Below are 19745 nucleotides of genomic sequence, written 5' to 3' on the forward strand. Positions count from 1 at the left end.
ACCCCTGATGGGCACTACCACTTTCGGGTGATGCCCTTCGGCATGAAGAACGCCCCGGCCACCTTCCAGAGACTAGTGAACAAGGTCCTGGCGGGGCTAGAGGCCTTCAGCGCGGCTTATTTAGATGACATTGCCGTATACAGCAGCCACTGGGCTGAGCACCTAGGGCACCTCAAAGCAGTCCTGGCCGCCCTCCAAAGGGCCGGGCTCACGATCAAGGCCAGCAAATGCCAGATAGGCCAAGGATCGGTGACCTATCTGGGCCATCAAGTAGGGAGCGGCCAGGTGGCTCCCCTCCAACCGAAAGTTGATGCCATCCAGGCGTGGGAACCCCCCACCACCCAGACAGCTGTCCGGGCCTCACCGGGTACTACCGGCGATTCATCAGACACTCTGGGAGCATCGTCGGCCCCCTCACAGAGCTCACGTCAAAAAAGCAGCCCAAGAATGTACACTGGACCCCCCGCTGCCAGATGGCCTTCGAGACTCTCAAAACGGCGATGTGCACTGCCCCCGTACTACAGGCCCCTGACTACAGCAAAGAGTTTGTGGTGCAGACGGACGCCTCCGAATATGGAATTGGGGCCGTCCTGTCCCAGGTAGATTCGGAGGGACTCGACAGACCCGTGGCCTTCATCAGCCGACGGCTGCTGACCCGGGAGCAGCGATGGAGCACCATCGAGCGGGAGGCCTTCGCTGTAGTGTGGGCCCTCAAAAAGCTCCGGCCCTATCTCTTCGGCACCCACTTCCGGGTCCAGACCGACCACCGGCCCTTGCGGTGGTTAATGCAAATGAGGGGCGAGAACCCCAAGCTGCTGCGATGGTCCATCTCGCTGCAAGGGATGGACTTCTCTGTTGAACACCGGCCCGGCAATGACCATGCCAACGCCGACGGCCTGTCCCGCTTCTTCCGCCTCGCCGAGGAGAACCCCCAAGGAAATGGGTGACTCTCCCTGCCTTCGGCTGGGGGGGACGCCTGTTGGACCCGGCCTCGTGGCGTGGTCTTAACCCTCTTGGATTGTGCTCGTCCCCCGCACCGGTCTACACGGGCCGCCCTTTCAGGCTGCCAGGGACCCCTCCTCCCTTCGAGGCCCCCTTTGGATTGTACCCGTTTTGCTACACCTGCCTCAGCGGCCCCCTTTTCCAGGCCGCACAGGGACCCCTCATCCCTTCGGGGTTCCCCCCATGCTTGCTCCACGCACCAGCCCACACAGCCCGGCTCCCTCCGGCCTCGGCCCCAGCGAAGCCCCGACATCGAGGCACCAAGATCTGGCCAGGGGGCACCGCATGGCCACTTCACCACTCCCGGAGGAGGAGAGTTTTGATGGGACCCCCACCGTCCCTCAACACCTAGGTGCGATCGTCCTCCAGCCTCCCCGGGCCTGGCGCCTCTCCCGCTGGGCGTCTGGCCTCTCCCAGCCCGGCCTCTCCGCCCCCCCAGGCGCAAGGGTCCGGACATCAAAGGGCTCCAGACCTATATCTGGGGCAACCCCGCAATGGGACAGTAGTTGTATCCCGGAGTCAAGAGCCTGCTGACGGAATCGCGGCTGACCCTACGGAGAAGAACCCTTGCTTGATACTATACCACGAGCCCTGCTGACTGCGTCGCGGCTCCACCTTATTGAGACTAGGAACCTCACGGAACATCGGGGCCCCTGCTGACGCTGTCGTGGCCCAACCTCGCTGAAACCTCCACCAGAGCCCTGCTGACGTCGTCGCGGCTCGAGCTGAACTGAAACACCTTAAAGAGCCCTGCTGACCCAGTCGCGGCTCAAGCTCTACGAACTGATCGCCAGAGCCCTGCTGACGCCGTCGCGGCTCGACCACTCCGAGACCCGGAGTCCCTCCAGCTTGAGGATCAAGAACTGGGCCTGAGGTACCCTCGTACCCAGCTGCTACTAAAGACTGTCCCGCTACCCCGTCCCTACCAAAGACTTTGAGACTCTTGCGGATCCCTCGATCCCCCCTTGTATATATCGATAACCGTAACTTCCTAAATGCTGATAAAGAATTGCTCGTCTTGATAAACATCCTCGAGTCCTGGGTGGTGGTGTTACGGTGCTAGTACGGTATAGGAGAAGGACCTCTCCTAGGAGGCTTCTCAGCAGCGCTCGGCTACTTCGTACAGTGTGGGGGCCCCCCGGGTGGTCTCTCCGACTCCCCCGAGGTCCGCCTTCCAACAGTGAGTGAGTCAGTCAGTGTGAGTGAGTGAGTCAGTCAGAGAGAGTGAGTGAGTCAGTCAGTGTGAGTGAGTGAGTCAGTCAGAGAGAGTGAGTAAGTCAGTCAGTGAGAGTGAGTGAGTCAGTCAGTGAGTCAGTCAATGAGAGTGAGTGAGTCAGTCAGTGAATCAGTCAGTGAGTCAGTCAGTGAGTCAGTCAGTCAGTGAGTGTGAGTCAGTCAGTCAGTCAGTGAGTCAGTCAGTGAGAGTGAGTGAGTGAGGGAGTCAGTCGGAGAGTGAGTCAGTCAGAGTGAGTGTCAGTCAGTGTGAGTGAGTGAGTCAGTCACTGATGAGGTGCACAAGTGAAGTCTTGAAAGGATACCTCTCCAAGTACAGAATTAACCAAACTGGATTGAAAAACAAGGAGCAATATACAAAGGCGCTGAGGGCCTGGTACGAATCCAAGTTCCCAGAGAATGTGCTGGAGGTGATACCCCCAGAAGGTGCTTCTGAGCCTGGCAGAGGCCTGTCGCCAGAGGAGATGGCCGTCAGGATTGCGGCAAGAGCACATGAAGTGGAGATGGCAAAGCTTCCAATGGAAAGGGATTATTGTTCTAAAGTTGTTTTTAAGTGTCATTTCTGTGGAAATGTGTTTCTGGATTCACCAGTAAGGGTGGGATCCAGTGGTGGCAGCAGATGTGTGTCCAGTGCATGTATTCCCATTCCCAGTTCCCGGGGTAATGGTACCTGTGTCACGTGGTGGTCAGGTTGAGAAATCAGGGGCGGTAGAAACTGTCTTACCAGTCTTGGGAGGGGTGGGGATGAATGTGTAATGCGCTGGATGAATGTGAACGTCCCATTCCCAGTTCCCAGAGTAATGGTACCTGTGTCACGAGGTGGTCAGGTTGAGAAATCAGGGGCGGTAGAAACTGTCTTACTAGTCTGGGGGGTGTGTGTGTGTGGATGAATGGTGTGAGTTCTCTGAAATAAGGAACTTGCTGGTTGATTGGGTGTGAGTTCTCTGGGATAGGGAGCTTGCATTGGTGAGTGATTCCAAAAGGAGTGGCTGAGGTGTCTTCCAGCCCAGCTTGGTGGAAGAGGTTCAGAGTAGCCCAGCTAGGTCTCGGTGTAGGGGCTCACGTCCTGTCTCTGCGGAGAAGGAGTGGGTGGGACTGCGTGTCTCCAGGTGCCCGAAACCCAGTCTCAGGGCCTGGATGGTTTCTTTAGGGAACATCAGGTCGGGGGCCTAGGCTGTACCAATAGGTCATTTGAGGAGGATCTCCCAGTGTCTAGAGGACGTGGAGTGTCTGTAAGCAGAGCTCCAGTAGTAATGGTGTCTGGCAGTACCGCTCCAGTTGGGAGGGTGCGGAAGTCCAGAGGGAGGGGTGAGAGGGGGAGGGATTCTCCAGTGGGAACCAGTAGGTCAGGGACCAGCCGGGAGGGCTGAGTCGCCACTGAGTGACCGTGGTGTTGCCACTTCTGTCTTGGGGGGTCTGCACGCCCTGTCAGATGGACAGGAGGTCGTGAGATCAGCGCCAGGCAGACTGTCACACGACCCATTAGTTATGTGTCACCCTCGTTAAGTCCTGGTTCGCCAGGCATCTGACCAAAGGGTACATCCCTCGGTTGGGGAGCCAGTAGTCGGTGTTTCCGGATCTGGACGTAAGGGCAGCTGTAGTCCTGAGGGCAGGGGAGGCTCATCTTAGGTGAAGAGACCCTGCTCTACAGTGGAAGGGGGTGCAGAGGGAGGGAGTCCTCGCCTCTGACCCCGTGGATCCCAGGTGGTAGACCAGTTGGTGAAGAGAGGTCCTGAACTGGTGGGAGAGTTGTGTTCTGGTGGGTGCTTCCCTGGGAGGGTGCAGTGTAGGAGAGTAGGGTCTGCTTTCTATGTTCACCCCCACTTTTTGCTTTTGCTTTACTGGTTTACGACTTAGATGTGGCTGTGGGCCTGCTAATCAGACCCACAGCCCTGCTGTTCTCTCTCTAAATTAATACTATGTACTTTAGGTGCATAACCCATTTGGATAGGATCACCTTATTGGCCCCTGTACAGTGTACCCTAGGTACCCAGGGCATAGGTGTACCCTAGGCCTACCAGGGGCTGCAGCATGTATTATGCCACCCCTGGCCTGGCCTTCCATTTTGACACAACTGGCTGATCACTCAGCTGGGGCAAGGTCGTGTAATCACCCCTTGCTTAGGTGTAGTATTCCTATACCTAACTTACATATAGACACATGTGTACCTATCAGTCACTCCTATGGCAGGCCTTAACAATCCTGGAGGCAGAGTGCTTGGTAACATGTGAGATGGTGCTCTAGCATGAGCTGAGCCTGTCTGCAGCTTTCGGAACCATGTCCTTATAGCTGTTCTATGATATAGCCTACCATATACTCTTAAAGTGCCTTATAATCTTAGACAGTTATGGTAACTATGGTTTGGCTTTATCGAAACATGTCGTGTAAGGTGTCTAACACTGTGGAATAATACCCCCATACCATTTCTGGACATGAGGATATTATTCCCCCCTTCTAGAAGGAAAGACATGTTAAAATCATACTTCACTGTTAGCCTCTGACCAAAGCCTCAGTATCACAAAATGGATGCTGCTGCCACGACACAAGTCTGACCTCCTGCAGCTGGGAGTGATCCCAGCCAGGGAGGCCTGGACAATAGGTTTCCTGCTTGGGGAGGTGCTAGCACCTCCCCAGACAGCCTTTAGTGTATTGGGGCAGGGTGGGCTGAAAGGAATGAGACATGCCTGAGGCACACAAGGTGTTCCTTGCATAGTCCAGTTCAAACCGGCGCTGGGGCACTCCAGCCCCAGCTCTGGCGCGAAACTGGACAAAGGGAAGTAGGTGTAACCACCCCCTCCCAGGTCCCACCCATAAGGCGTGACCTAGCAGGTATCCCAGCCCCCCAGATTAGTATAAGAGTGGGAGTTGGGCCTCAAGACTTTAGATTATCCTGAACCTGCAACTTGAACAGAAACTCTGGACCTTCGACATTCGACGAAAGAAGAAGACTGAAGAATCTCCCTTGTGGCCAAGGAGTGGCTACCCTGTGCAAACAGGCACCATCAAGAGACTACCCTTTGCTTTGCCCAAGTTCTACGAGGAACCGACTGCAGAGCCCGACCAGAGCCTTGACTTCCAGACTTCTCCGACCCTGATCCACATCCACAGCAGAGCTGAGACCCGTGGAGGCGACGAGCGACGTGGGACCGACTACCTGGGAAAAGTGGCTAGTATCTTCAAGCGCAGCACCTGAGGCACCCTCGAAGTTGTGCACCGGGGATTGAGAAGCCCCAACCCCAAGCACCATCTGTACCGAAGATCAGCCCCCCACACTCCACGAGTTCTGCGTGGGGCCCTTCAGCATTTTCCTGCTTTCCGCGTCTGTCCGGTTGCTTGCCCGCTGGCTAGTGGCCTTTGTGACGACGCACCCTGAAATCTTCATCGCTGGTTTGGCTCCTCCAGACTGGCTCCTGCTCCTTTGAAAAAGAGAAGCACCCCAGACCTTCCTGGTCTGCACCAGAAGCAAGTCCTCCGTTCTGCGTGGGTTCCGCTTGCCAAGGCTTGGTGAGTCCTAGTCCAACTTCGACGCCGCCGACAGCAAGAGCCTTCGTGGGACAGCTCGCCTCCTGGTCCTGGTCGTCCTCGACGCTTCCTGGTCCTCCTGGCTGCAGCGACAAGCTTCACCTTCACCTGCAATCTTCACGACATCGCCTGGTTCCTTCCTGGTTCCACGTGGTCACTGGCTAGTGACCTTGACTCTGTCCCTTCTGCTTGCAATTCTCCTCTCTTCTTGATCCCAGCCTTGGGATCCACCGGACACTCTTCACTGACTGCCTGTCAGCATCTTTCTTCAGGCATCCATAGGAGTCGACGACGAAACCCGACGCAACTTCACCCCTATGCACCCGCAGTCTGTGGGCTAGGTAACTTGGGTACTCCAGTGCTCATCAGGATAGTGACTATCCTAGTGTCTAGTTTTCCAGTCTCGACTTCCTAGCTACTCCGGAAGTGTCCTAAATCTATCGATTTCTAAACTGTACTATTGCTATTGACTTTTACGCATTACGCGTGAGTGTTTCCACTCTGCACCTGAATCCCGTGGACCTCCCACTTCCTAACCTTTGGTAGTATAGTGTAGCCCCAGCGATTCCCTAGGCCTAGGCCTATCCGACTTCCGTGACAGTGGTCCTTATACCACTTACTTAGTATATGGTTTGCGTGGCCCCTAGGGCCTAACTGTATTACTTACCTGTGTGACTTAATGTATGCTTAAATAAGACTGTGTTGTATTTACCTCTAATCTCATAAAGAGTGCTGAGGGTTTGACTAGAATAAATACACTTTATTTTATATATATATCTGTTGTGGTGTCCTTTCATTTGGTATTCAAGGGATTATATATGGTATCACAGCTGGCTTCACATGCCATTCAGAGTTTAGCCTAAGACTGCTCTTGTCCATGCTACCACTAGGATAGCTGGTCTATAAGGTTGACTTTACAACCAATCACCATAAGTGTATTTGGACTGATATAAGGTGTACACTAGAACTAGTGACATCATACATCAGGCCAACTTCTCACATGCAGAACCCCAGAAGTAGAGGTAGGGTGGGGCATTCTTGCCCGTGACCTCTGGTCAGCCTGAGGGTGCGGACCCTAGGTTGAAGGATCAGTGGTAGTTGGGAACTACACTGAGAGGGAGAGTGGAGAATGGCTTGTATGCCAGGGGTTACTACCCCCCACTCTGGGTTTGGCAAGGACCAGTGGTATCTGGGTGGCCTAGGGCCTGGTCCTGGCCGTGGACAACTAGGTAGTACCAGTGGGGTAGCCTTGTTGGGCCTGAGTTTTTTTTTCCGGTTGTTTTTTTCAGATGGAACCATGTTGATTCAGAATGGCGTAGAACCGGAGGGTGTCCCTGCAGTGCGGGCCTGCGTCCGTGTTCTATCGCCCCAAGCAGGGAAGACCATCATGGTGGTGATTGGTCTGCCCTGCGTTTTGGCTGGAAGGGGGTTGTGTTGGACTTGGCCCTTCTGGCAAGTTCACCCCTAGAACATTTTGCCGTATCCTAGACTTTTTCCTGTGTTGTACTAGTGGTTTTAGGCCTCTAGGCGCTTTCACACTGTGTCCCAGTGGAAAGCGCGTGCGCTCTGTGTGGTTGAATGAGACTGACCTGTCCTCCCATAGGAATGCATGGGGGATCTGAGTGACCGTGCTAGTTCCTGATGCATGGGGAGTGCAGGGTCGAGTTTGATATGTGCAAACTCGTGAGAGTGAATGCTGCGCAATGATGTGTGCGGCGTTACTGTAGCTAGTAAAGAAGCGCCACTTCTAGACACTGGCATAAATGTGCAGTTACTGTCTGGCGTGTGATTGGCTGGTGTGCCTGGCTCCAGGAGTCAGGGTGGGTCTGCCCCAGTGGTGAGTGGAGTGCTCTGCAGGTTGATGAGTGGGAGGAGTACACCTAGGACCTGAATAGGGCTGGGCTTTCCCCATACAATGCTGGCTCCGCCCCCTGTGGTGCGACTGATGACCCTGGCCTGTTCTGTGAATAGGGAGAGGGGCTGAGCAAAACAAAGTGCTCAGGAACCAGTTGTATCTGGTTCGCCCCTTCCCTGCACCTTTGAGAACAAAGGATTTGGTGTATAAAAGAGGGGCTGTGACCGCATGAAAAGGTTCTTGTGCGTAACTTGAAACAACCAGGGGCGTGCTGCTGCTGGGGCCCAGGGGAAGGCTTGCCTCCCTGGGCTCTGCCCAGCCCCTGGATGCCTGATGGACTTTGTGGGACCTTTTGTTTCTGTTCCTGGACCTATCAATGACTTTGTGCTGGTCCTCCACATAGCGCCTGGAGAGCGCTCTATTCTAATTTCCCCCAGAGAAATCAGATCCTGATTGAACCACGAAGAAACTCTGCCTGACCAGAAGGACCTGGAAGAAGCTGAAGGAGGAGTAACGTTCCCTACACCTGGGGGGATTGGCCTGCAGTTGGTGCCTTGCTGAGAAAGGAGAGGAAAGGACTAAAAGAGACTTTGCCACTTTGTTTCAACAAATCTCCAAGGGCTTGGAAGAGAGCTTGCCCCCTGAACTGAGTCCCAGGACCATTGGACTCATCTGCCTTCCAAAATTGAGTTGCCTGGACAATTCTTGCTTGTTTGCCGCTGGATTTGGCCCCCAGTACGACCCGTACCCCATCCGCCATGAAGCCGTGTCTTTGCCGCCCGGCACCGTGTGCCTACGCTGATTTAAAAGCGGTAGTGCACACCGTATCCCTCCCGGCCGCATCGCACCTAACCTTCCCAGCCGATTCGAGTTGTACAGCCCTGGCTGCCTAAATCCTGTACGCCGGACACAAGCTTCGTTGTCCCACAGGTACGGTCCGTACGCTGCTAAAACGTACTGCACTGTGCCGTGCTCAGAGCCGAGAAGCCGCATCACACAGATCCTCCCCGTACGCTGTACGGCTCACCGAGAAGTGTCGCCGCCTAGCAGCACCTCTAGGTACGAACCGTACAGAGCCTTGAAAGAAAGCGTACTTATGTGAAAGAAGCGTGTTTTAACTAAAAGAAGCCTATTATTGTATTTTAAGCCTTTCTACAAGAACATTGAACTTTAAAATAATACTGTGGTCGTTTTTACTCGTTACTCTGGTCTTGTGCTAAACCTTATATAAAGAAACCTATTTTTATACAACCTTGACTGGTGTCCATTTGTGGTGTGTCATTGTATTACTGTATGCGTTCACAAATGCTTAACCTATGACACCCTGAGAATAGTCTTGACTGCTTGCGCCACACTACCTAAAGGGTGAGATGGGGTTATTTGAAAGGGTGATCCCCTTACTCTGACTTAGAAGTAAGAGTCCCTGCTTGTCACAAGTGCATACCTGTGCCAACCAGAGATTCCCAATTCTAACAACAACCAAGTCAACCTGGTCATTGTTCGATTTCATTATTGTGTGGTTTCTTACCTTTATTTTCCTTCTCTAGAAGTTCACTGGTCAGTTGGACCATTATTGCATGTATCATTATTGGCCCAGGTTCAGCTGGGTACTGGGTATACCCTATTGTTATGTAACAATTTCACTCAGTATTTGAGTACTGAAATAGTTTATTTCGGCCAAGGGCCATAAAAGTTTCGCACTTAAGAGGTTTTTCCAGTTGCCTATACTCATCATATTGTGTACACATAGTAAATACTTATTAGATATAAGCTAAAATTCTTTAGGCAATGTATATAAAATCTGTGAGAAGTTGGCCTGATATGTAGAGCTCACTATTCTAGTGATCACTGTGTATCATTCCAAACGACCCTTATTGACGATTGGTTGTAAGTCAACCTTATAGACCAGCTATCCTAGTAGCGTGGACAAGAGCAGTCTTCAGGCTAAACTCTAGAGGGCGTGTTAAGCCAGCTGTTTACCATCACATATACCCCTTGAACACCAAGTGAAAGGGCACCACACAAGTTGTTATGAAAATAAAGGATATTTATTTATAACAAGACTACCCTGGCTCTTTATGAGTCAGGGAGCTAAGCACAATACAAAACTCTTAGGAAAATACTTCTAGTTGCACAATTTACACAAATGCCCGAAGGGCACGAAACCATTTACACTGCAAGTGGAATGGGAGAGGTTAGAAAGTTTAAAGTTACTGATTCCGGAGGAATCCGATCAGTGGGACTAAACGAAAAAGGAACTGGACACTTGTAGAGTGAACCTACGATGGAGCACCGAGATGCTCGAGTTACCTAGCCCAGAGGCTGCGGCTGCGTGGGGTTCAGCAAGATGTCGGGAGTCCTCGTTGTAGTCTCAGGAGCCTGAAAGAAGAAGTTGCTGGCAGGCGACCAGTGTTGATGTTCAGAGAGATCCAAGCCTGGATCGGTGATGAAGAAAACCTGAAAGCAGAGGGGACTCAGTTCTCAACCGCTAGCCAGCGATCGTGTGGGTACCAGGAAGGTACCGGCGGAAGTCACCTCGACCAGGTGAGTGGATGATGTCGGACTCGGCTGTTCCTCAGACCAGGAGGCGCGGCGGCGATCAGGATGGAGGGCGAGCTGTCCCACGAAGGTGTCTGCTGTCGATGATGCTGGGCCCAGGAATGGGGCAGCGGATCTTGGCAGTGGCAAGCCCACGCGGTGGAGTCAAGATGGCGTCTGGAGTGGACCAGGAGGGTCCGAGGTACTCCTCTGTTGAAGGGGAGCAAGAGCCAGTCTGGAGCAACCAGACCAGTGATGAAAGTCTGTCGTGGTGCGTCGTGAAGAGGGCCACAAGCCGGTCGGCGAGTGGTCGGACAACGCGGTGAGCAACAAGGAGCGGAAGGGCCCCCACGCAGATCTCGTGGATGCTGGGGAGGCAGACTTCGGTGCTGGAGCCGCTCAGGTTTAGGGCTTCTCAAACCCTAGGTGCACTCACTCGAGGGTCCCTTGGTGGACGTGCTAGATAAGCGTCGTGCAGGTTCTGAAGATGGCCGGTCCCGCAGGTCTCGTCACACCTACGAATCTCAGCTGGGCTGACGGTGTAGGTAGAGGTCAGAGATGGCATGGAACCCGGGTCTCGTTGAGCTGGGCAGTCTTGATCCGTGGGAGAGACGTACAGCAAACCGCAAGCGCTTAGGTGGTGCCTGCTGGTGCAGGGTGGCTACTCCTTAGCCACAAGGGAGAGTCTTCAGAAATAGTCAAGAGTTCCTTTCGTGGAAAGTAGTTCAAGATTCAGAATTATCCAATTTGGGAAGGGGACCCGCTCCCACCTTTATTCTAGGAAAAAGGGGCTGGCCCGTGACTAGGTCCTACCTATGGGTGGGACCAGGAGGGGGGTGGTTACACCCCTATCCTTTGTCCGGCTTCGCCCCAGCTCAGGGGCTGGTGTGCCCCCAAAACTGGTTTGAGCCGGGCTATGCACAGTGAGCACCGGGGTGCCACTTGCAATCACCTTCCTTTCAGCCCTGCCTACCTGGGATACCCAGACCCTGTCTGGGATGGTGCTAGCACCGCCCTCGACAGGAAACCCTTTGTCCAAGCTCCCCTCGCTGGAAGGTCTCCCAGCAGCAGGAGGTCAGACTTGTGTCTGGTGGCAGCATCCATTTTGTGATGCTGAGGCTTGAGTCAACTTTAACCGGGGTTCAAGGTTACTTCCATGTCGTGTCCCTCTAGAAGGGTGGAATGCTAACCCCGTCGCCAGAACTGGCGAGGGGTTCGTATTCCAATTCGTATGACACCTTACTCGACATGTTTGGGTGATGCGATGCCAAAGTTAGCAAATAACCGCGAGGATTATAATGCACTTTAAGGTAGTTGGCCCGCGTCACCATGGAACGGCTATTAGGATTTGGTTCCGCAAGCCGTCGACGGGCTCAGCTCGCGCCAGAGCACCATCTCACATGATTCCCAGCACTCTGCCTTCAGGATTGATAAGGCCTGCCATAGGAGTGACTGACAGGAATCCATGCGTCCATTTTAGGGTTAGGTATAGGAATACTACACCTACAGCAACGGGTGATTACACCACCTTGCCCCAGCTGTCGTGCAGCCAGTTGTGTCAGATTTAGGCGGCCATCCAGGGGTGGCATAATACATGCTGCAGCCCCTGGTAGGCCCTGGGTACACCGATGCCCTGGATACCTGTGGTATGCTGATACAGGGACTGATAAGGCGGCCCAGTTCCAATTAGTGGATGCACCTAATGTACATGTGTGTTAATTTCGAGAGAGAACAGCTAGGCTGTGGGTCTGATTGGCAGGCCCACAGCCGGGGAAAGTCGTAAACCAATGAAGCAAAAGCAAAAAATCTGGGTGATCATAGGATTGCAGACCCTACTCTCCTACATGACCCCCCCCCCCAAACTTTGGGACAATAAGCTAACCTTGACCAGGTGAGGCTTCTTGCTCTAAGTGGAAATACCTGGAGAGCCCATCTGCATTGCCATGATCAGTGCCAGGTCTATGCTCCACTGTGAAGTCCATCCCCTGTAGGGAAATGGACCACCTAAGTAGTTTGGGGTTTTCACCCTTCATTTGATTTAGCCACAAGAGGGGCTTATGGTCGGTCTGAATCTTGAAGTGAGTGCCGAACAAGTATGGCCTCAACTTCTTCAGGGCCCAAACCACAGCAAAGGCCTCCCTCTCAATAGCTGACCAATTCTTCTCTCTGGGGGTCAGCCTCCTGCTAATAAAAGCTATGGGCTGGTCATGACCATCAAAATTCAGCTGAGATAGAACAGCTCCCACACCCAACTCCGAAGCGTCTGTTTGGACAATGAATGTTTTGGAGTAGTCTGGACTCTTTAGGATAGGTGCTGTGCACATGGCCTGCTTTAGGTCATCGAATGCCTTTTGACAGCTCGCTGTCCACTGAACTTTTTTTGGCATCTTTTTACTTGTCAGATCGTTTAGCGGGGTCACAATGGATCCATAATTTCTGACAAATTTCCGGTAATAACCAGTCAGGCCCAAGAAAGCTCGAACCTGAGTCTGGGTGGTTGGAGGAGCCCAGTCCTGGATGGCCTGTATTTTGCTCTCCAATGGCTGAACCTGGCCTCCACCTACAAGGTGGCCCAGGTATACAACCTGTGTCTGCCCTATCTGGCACTTAGTGGCCTTGATAGTGAGGCCTGCCTTCTGCAGAGCCTCTAACACTTTCCTCAGGTGGACCAGGTGATCCTCCCAGGTGGAGCTAAAGACAGCGATATCGTCCAGATACGCCGCACAGAAGTCATCCAACCCAGTGAGAACTCGATTCACCAGCCTTTGGAAGGTGGCAGGTGCATTTTTCAAACCAAAGGGCATTACCACGAACTGATAATGCCCACCCGGGGTAGAAAATGCTGTTTTGGGCTTGGCCTCCTCAGCTAACCTGATTTGCCCATACCCAGCTGTCAGGTCAAATGTACTTAAGTAGTTGGCCGAAGCCAACCGGTCTATAAGTTCATCTGCTCTTGGTATCGGGTGGGCGTCAGTCTTAGTGACTGCATTGAGGCCTCTGTAGTCCACGCAAAACCTCATCTCTTTCTTACCGCCCTGGGTGTGAGGTTTTGGCACGAGAACTACTGGACTAGCCCAAGGGCTGTCCGAGGGCTCAATGACTCCCAGCTCCAACATTTTCTGCACCTCTGTCTTGATGCAGTCTCTGACATGATCAGGCTGTCGATAGATTTTACTCTTTACGGGCAGACTGTCCCCAGTGTCGACCTCATGGGTACACCAATTGGTCTGACTGGGTGTCAGAGAGAACATATGTCGGAAGGATTGAAGAACCTGTTTACAATCCTGTTGTTGATGTCCAGAGAGGCTGCCACAAAAGACAACACCATCTACTGACCCATCGTCAGGGTTCCGAGAGAGCAGGTCCGGGAGAGGGTCACTCTCCTCCTCCTGTCCCTCATCTGTGGCCATGAGCAAGCCCATGCCCTCCCTGTCGACATATGCCTTGAGCCTGTTTACATGGAGCACCCGGTGGGGGCTCCGGGGAGTTCCCAGGTCTACCAAGTAGGTGACCTCTCCCTTTTGCTCAATGATCGTGTGGGGCCCAGACCATTTGTCTTTGAGTGCTGCTGGGGCCACTGGCTCCAGCACCCACACCTTCTGTCCAGGCTGATACACAGTCAGGACAGCCTTTTGGTCGTGCCAAGCTTTTTGTAATTCTTGGCTCGCCTCAAGGTTTTTAGATGCCTTTTCCATGTACTCAGCCATCCGCGAGCGGAGACCGAGCACATAGTCCAAAATGTTTGATGCCGGCTTTTTGAGAGGTCTCTCCCATCCTTCCTTTACCAAAAAAAGGGGTCCCCTTACAGGATGTCCGAACAGAAGTTCAAAAGGGCTGTAGCCAACCCCCTTCTGCGGGACCTCTCTGTAGGCGAACAAGAGGCAGGGTATCAGGACATCCCATCTCCGCCGAAGCTTTTCAGGTAGTCCATGAATCATCCCTTTTAGGGTCCTGTTGAATCTCTCAACAAGCCCATTGCATTGTGGGTGATAGGGTGTGGTGAATTTGTAGTTGACACCACACTCCTTCCACATAGCAGTCAGATATCCCGACATGAACTTTGCACCTCTGTCGGAGACGACCTCCTTAGGGAAGCCCACTCTGGAGAACACTCCAACTAGGGCTCGTGCCACAACAGGTGCTGTAGTGGTCCTAAGGGGAATAGCTTGAGGATACCTGGTGGCGTGGTCCACCACCACCAGTATAAACTTGTGCCCTGATGCTGTCTGGGGTTCCATTGGTCCGACAATGTCGATCCCCACTCGTTCAAAGGGTACCCCCACCACCGGCAGTGGTATGAGGAGGGCCTTTGTCATGCCACCTGACTTACCACTGGCTTGGCAAGTGACACAGGAGCGGCAAAACTCCTTCGTATCTTCGGACATGTGGGGCCAGTGAAAGTGTGGAACAATTCTGTCCCAAGTCTTATTCTGGCCTAAGTGACCTGCAAGGGGAATCTCGTGGGCCAAGGTAAGGAGGAAACCTCTCAGAGACAAGGGGACGACCAGCCTCCTGGTCGCGCCAGGCTTGGGGTCTCTTGCCTCGGAGTACAGGAGTCCATCGTCCCAGTACACTTTGTGGGTACTTGTGGCGTTCCCTGCAGCCTCAGCAGCAGCTTGCTGTCTGAGGGGTTCAAGTGAGGGGCAGTCTAACTGTGCCTTCCCCAGGTCTTCCCTAGAGGGTCCCCCTGAGCCCAGAAACTCAACCTGACCAGGTTCAAGCTCTTGTGGCTCAGTTTCCCTCAGTTCCTTAAGGTCAGCCTCCTCAGAGACTTGATCCACGACCTGGGGCAAGGGGGAAGGCGAGGCCTTACCCTTACTGCTCCTTTTCTTGGATGGTGTCTGGTCCGTTCTTCCAGGATCCAGCACCTGTTCAGTGGGGCATCTTTTGGCCTGTGACCTGGTCACAGCAAGGACATGTGCTGGCAAGCCTAACATTTCCATGTGAGTCCTCTGCTCCACTTCTGACCATTGTGATGTTTCCAAATCATTGCCCAACAGACATTCTACGGGGAGGTCTGAACTAACCACAACTTTCTTTGGGCCACTTACCCCTCCCCAGGAGAAATCAACAACTGCCATACTGTGATTGGTAGTGACATTGCTGGCATTGGTCACTAGGTAATCGGTACCTAGCATGATCTGTCCAGGGTCCACAAAGTTAGGCGTCACCATGGTGACACTGGCACAAGTGTCCCTGTAGGCCTGAGCCACTTTTCCATTGATCAAAGACGTCTGCCTGTATTTGCCCAAAGTATTGAGACTGGCACCAGGGGACATATCCATATCCCCTGTACAGACAAGGACGGCCTGAGTGAGTGTGCCAACTAAGTCGTCACACCCCTCAGTTCTCAAGGTTAACCCAACTAATGCCTTGGGAGGTGCACTACCACTGCTGACTGTACTAGGGGGTGCAGGTGCCTTAGGGGCTGCAGTGGCAGGAGTTTGCCCTCCTTTCTTGGTGCACTCACTAAAACAGTGAGTCTTACTTTTACAGTACTGGCACCACCTTTTTGACTGGCCTTCTGGAGTCTTCTTTTTCTGCTGTGAAGCCTGACCCCCACCCTCTTTGGTTTGTTGGGGGCCTGTCGAAGACTTCTGGTCATTTTGTTCACTCTTGTTACTACCCTTTTGTTCTGCTTTCTTCTGACCACCCTGGTTCTGAGTCTGGTTCTGCTTGACCCTTGTTCTGACCCATCTGTCTGCCTTCTTTCCCAATTCTTGGGGAGAGGTCAGCTCCGAGTCGACAAGGTGCTGATGCAACAATTGGTTCTGACAGTTGTTTAAAATCTGTTCTCTCATGATAAGATTGTACAATCCTGTGTAATCAGTAACCTTGCTACCCAGCAACCAGCCTTCTAAAGCCTTAGTGGCACAATCGACAAAGTCAGTCCAATCCTGAGACTGCATTTTCTGGGTGTCTCGGAACAGCACCCGGTACTGCTCCGTGGTTAAGCCGAACCCATCAATCAGTGTATTCTTCAGGACTTGGTAGTTGTTAGCATCCTCAGCTCTCATAGTGAGGAGCTTGTCCCGTCCTTTACCTTCAAAGGAGAGCCACAGTATAGCTGCCCACTGACTTGGGGGGACGCACTGGACAGTGCAGGCCCTCTCCAAAGCAGTTATCCACTTGTGGATGTCGTCCCCTTGTTTAAAGGGGGGCACTATTTTACTCAGGTGTCTAGTGTCTATACCCCTGTCTTTCTCTCTAATGAGAATGCTGCCACCAGTGGGATCTAACCCACTCAATTTCTGTTCTCGGGCCAAGGCAAGTCTTTCTTTGGCGAGGGCAAGTTCTTCCCGCTCGATCCACAGATTGACTTCCCTCATCTTCGCTTCGTGCTCCCTTCTCTGAGGGGAAGTCATCCCTCTCTGAGAAGATGCCTGAGAAACATGTGTTCGAACAGATCTGTTAGAGCCTCTCGAGAGAGAGACCTAACTCGTCCGTTCCCAAGGTTAAGCCTGCTTAAGCGTGGGCCCGGGGCTCCCCCAGTTCCATTCTCATGCCTGCTTAAGTTGGTCCTTGTGAGCCTACTGACTACTACGGGACCTCCGTCTGCCTCGTCTCCTGCTAACTCTTCTTCCTCTTCCTCCTCACCATGGAGGTCGAGGTCAGGGTCACCAAGGGTTCCCTCTAAGGGAGGCATGTTCCCATCAGCATTAGGGGGGCCTGTGTTAGAGGACCTCCTAGCATCGTAAGTCTCTAAGAGACCTATCAGAAATGCTGGTTTAGCTTCCTGGAGGCACACAGCTGTCTCATCTCCGTGAAGCTAAGAGTTGCATATCGTGACACGACCTGTGGAGGGTCAATGACCACTAAGGGAGTCTCTGCAGACTCTCCGTGGACCGACATGCTTTCTAGTGAGGTGTAAGTGATGCACCTACCTACACTATGTGTTTCTCTACTGATCCCTTGCTAAGAGTTATAGTCAGGGTGTGCTAGTCCCTGTTTCACTATAACAGCTGGTTCAGTAGAACTCAGAGTATTCTAAGTTAAGTTATATGTACCTGGGTACTTATGTGATCTTCCAACTCGATATTCTTAGGATACGTGTGTGGTAAAACAACAGCAAGCTCAAATCCCAACCGCTGCTCACCAATGTGAGAAGTTGGCCTGATATGTAGTGCTCACTATTCTAGTGATCACTGTGTATCATTCCAAACGACCCTTATTGACGATTGGTTGTAAGTCAACCTTATAGACCAGCTATCCTAGTAGCGTGGACAAGAGCAGTCTTCAGGCTAAACTCTAGAGGGCGTGTTAAGCCAGCTGTTTACCATCACATATACCCCTTGAACACCAAGTGAAAGGGCACCACACAAGTTGTTATGAAAATAAAGGATATTTATTTATAACAAGACTACCCTGGCTCTTTATGAGTCAGGGAGCTAAGCACAATACAAAACTCTTAGGAAAATACTTCTAGTTGCACAATTTACACAAATGCCCGAAGGGCACGAAACCATTTACACTGCAAGTGGAATGGGAGAGGTTAGAAAGTTTAAAGTTACTGATTCCGGAGGAATCCGATCAGTGGGACTAAACGAAAAAGGAACTGGACACTTGTAGAGTGAACCTACGATGGAGCACCGAGATGCTCGAGTTACCTAGCCCAGAGGCTGCGGCTGCGTGGGGTTCAGCAAGATGTCGGGAGTCCTCGTTGTAGTCTCAGGAGCCTGAAAGAAGAAGTTGCTGGCAGGCGACCAGTGTTGATGTTCAGAGAGATCCAAGCCTGGATCGGTGATGAAGAAAACCTGAAAGCAGAGGGGACTCAGTTCTCAACCGCTAGCCAGCGATCGTGTGGGTACCAGGAAGGTACCGGCGGAAGTCACCTCGACCAGGTGAGTGGATGACGTCGGACTCAGCTGTTCCTCAGACCAGGAGGCGCGGCGGCGACCAGGATGGAGGGCGAGCTGTCCCACGAAGGTGTCTGCTGTCGATGATGCTGGGCCCAGGAATGGGGCAGCGGATCTTGGCAGTGGCAAGCCCACGCGGTGGAGTCAAGATGGCGTCTGGAGTGGACCAGGAGGGTCCGAGGTACTCCTCTGTTGAAGGGGAGCAAGAGCCAGTCTGGAGCAACCAGACCAGTGATGAAAGTCTGTTGTGGTGCGTCGTGAAGAGGGCCACAAGCCGGTCGGCGAGTGGTCGGACAACGCGGTGAGCAATAAGGAGCGGAAGGGCCCCCACGCAGATCTCGTGGATGCTGGGGAGGCAGACTTCGGTGCTGGAGCCGCTCAGGTTTAGGGCTTCTCAAACCCTAGGTGCACTCACTCGAGGGTCCCTCGGTGGGCGTGCTAGATAAGCGTCATGCAGGTTCTGAAGATGGCCGGTCCCGCAGGTCTCGTCACACCTACGAATCTCAGCTGGGCTGACGATGTAGGTAGAGGTCAGAGATGGCAGGGAACCCGGGTCTCGTCGAGCTGGGCAGTCTTGATCCGTGGGAGAGACGTACAGCAAACCGCAAGCGCTTAGGTGGTGCCTGCTGGTGCAGGGTGGCTACTCCTTAGCCACAAGGGAGAGTCTTCAGAAATAGTCAAGAGTTCCTTTCGTGGAAAGTAGTTCAAGATTCAGAATTATCCAATTTGGGAAGGGGACCCGCTCCCACCTTTATTCTAGGAAAAAGGGGCTGGCCCGTGACTAGGTCCTACCTATGGGTGGGACCAGGAGGGGGGTGGTTACACCCCTATCCTTTGTCCGGCTTCGCCCCAGCTCAGGGGCTGGTGTGCCCCCAAAACTGGTTTGAGCCGGGCTATGCACAGTGAGCACCGGGGTGCCACTTGCAATCACCTTCCTTTCAGCCCTGCCTACCTGGGATACCCAGACCCTGTCTGGGATGGTGCTAGCACCGCCCTCGACAGGAAACCCTTTGTCCAAGCTCCCCTCGCTGGAAGGTCTCCCAGCAGCAGGAGGTCAGACTTGTGTCTGGTGGCAGCATCCATTTTGTGATGCTGAGGCTTGAGTCAACTTTAACCGGGGTTCAAGGTTACTTCCATGTCGTGTCCCTCTAGAAGGGTGGAATGCTAACCCCGTCGCCAGAACTGGCGAGGGGTTCGTATTCCAATTCGTATGACACCTTACTCGACATGTTTGGGTGATGCGATGCCAAAGTTAGCAAATAACCGCGAGGATTATAATGCACTTTAAGGTAGTTGGCCCGCGTCACCATGGAACGGCTATTAGGATTTGGTTCCGCAAGCCGTCGACGGGCTCAGCTCGCGCCAGAGCACCATCTCACATGATTCCCAGCACTCTGCCTTCAGGATTGATAAGGCCTGCCATAGGAGTGACTGACAGGAATCCATGCGTCCATTTTAGGGTTAGGTATAGGAATACTACACCTACAGCAACGGGTGATTACACCACCTTGCCCCAGCTGTCATGCAGCCAGTTGTGTCAGATTTGGGCGGCCATCCAGGGGTGGCATAATACATGCTGCAGCCCCTGGTAGGCCCTGGGTACACCGATGCCCTGGATACCTGTGGTATGCTGATACAGGGACTGATAAGGCGGCCCAGTTCCAATTAGTGGCTGCACCTAATGTACATGTGTGTTAATTTCGAGAGAGAACAGCTAGGCTGTGGGTCTGATTGGCAGG

Source organism: Triturus cristatus, chromosome 5_2 (genome assembly GCF_964204655.1).
Source record: "Triturus cristatus chromosome 5_2, aTriCri1.1, whole genome shotgun sequence".
Taxonomy (NCBI): Eukaryota; Metazoa; Chordata; class Amphibia; order Caudata; family Salamandridae; genus Triturus; species Triturus cristatus.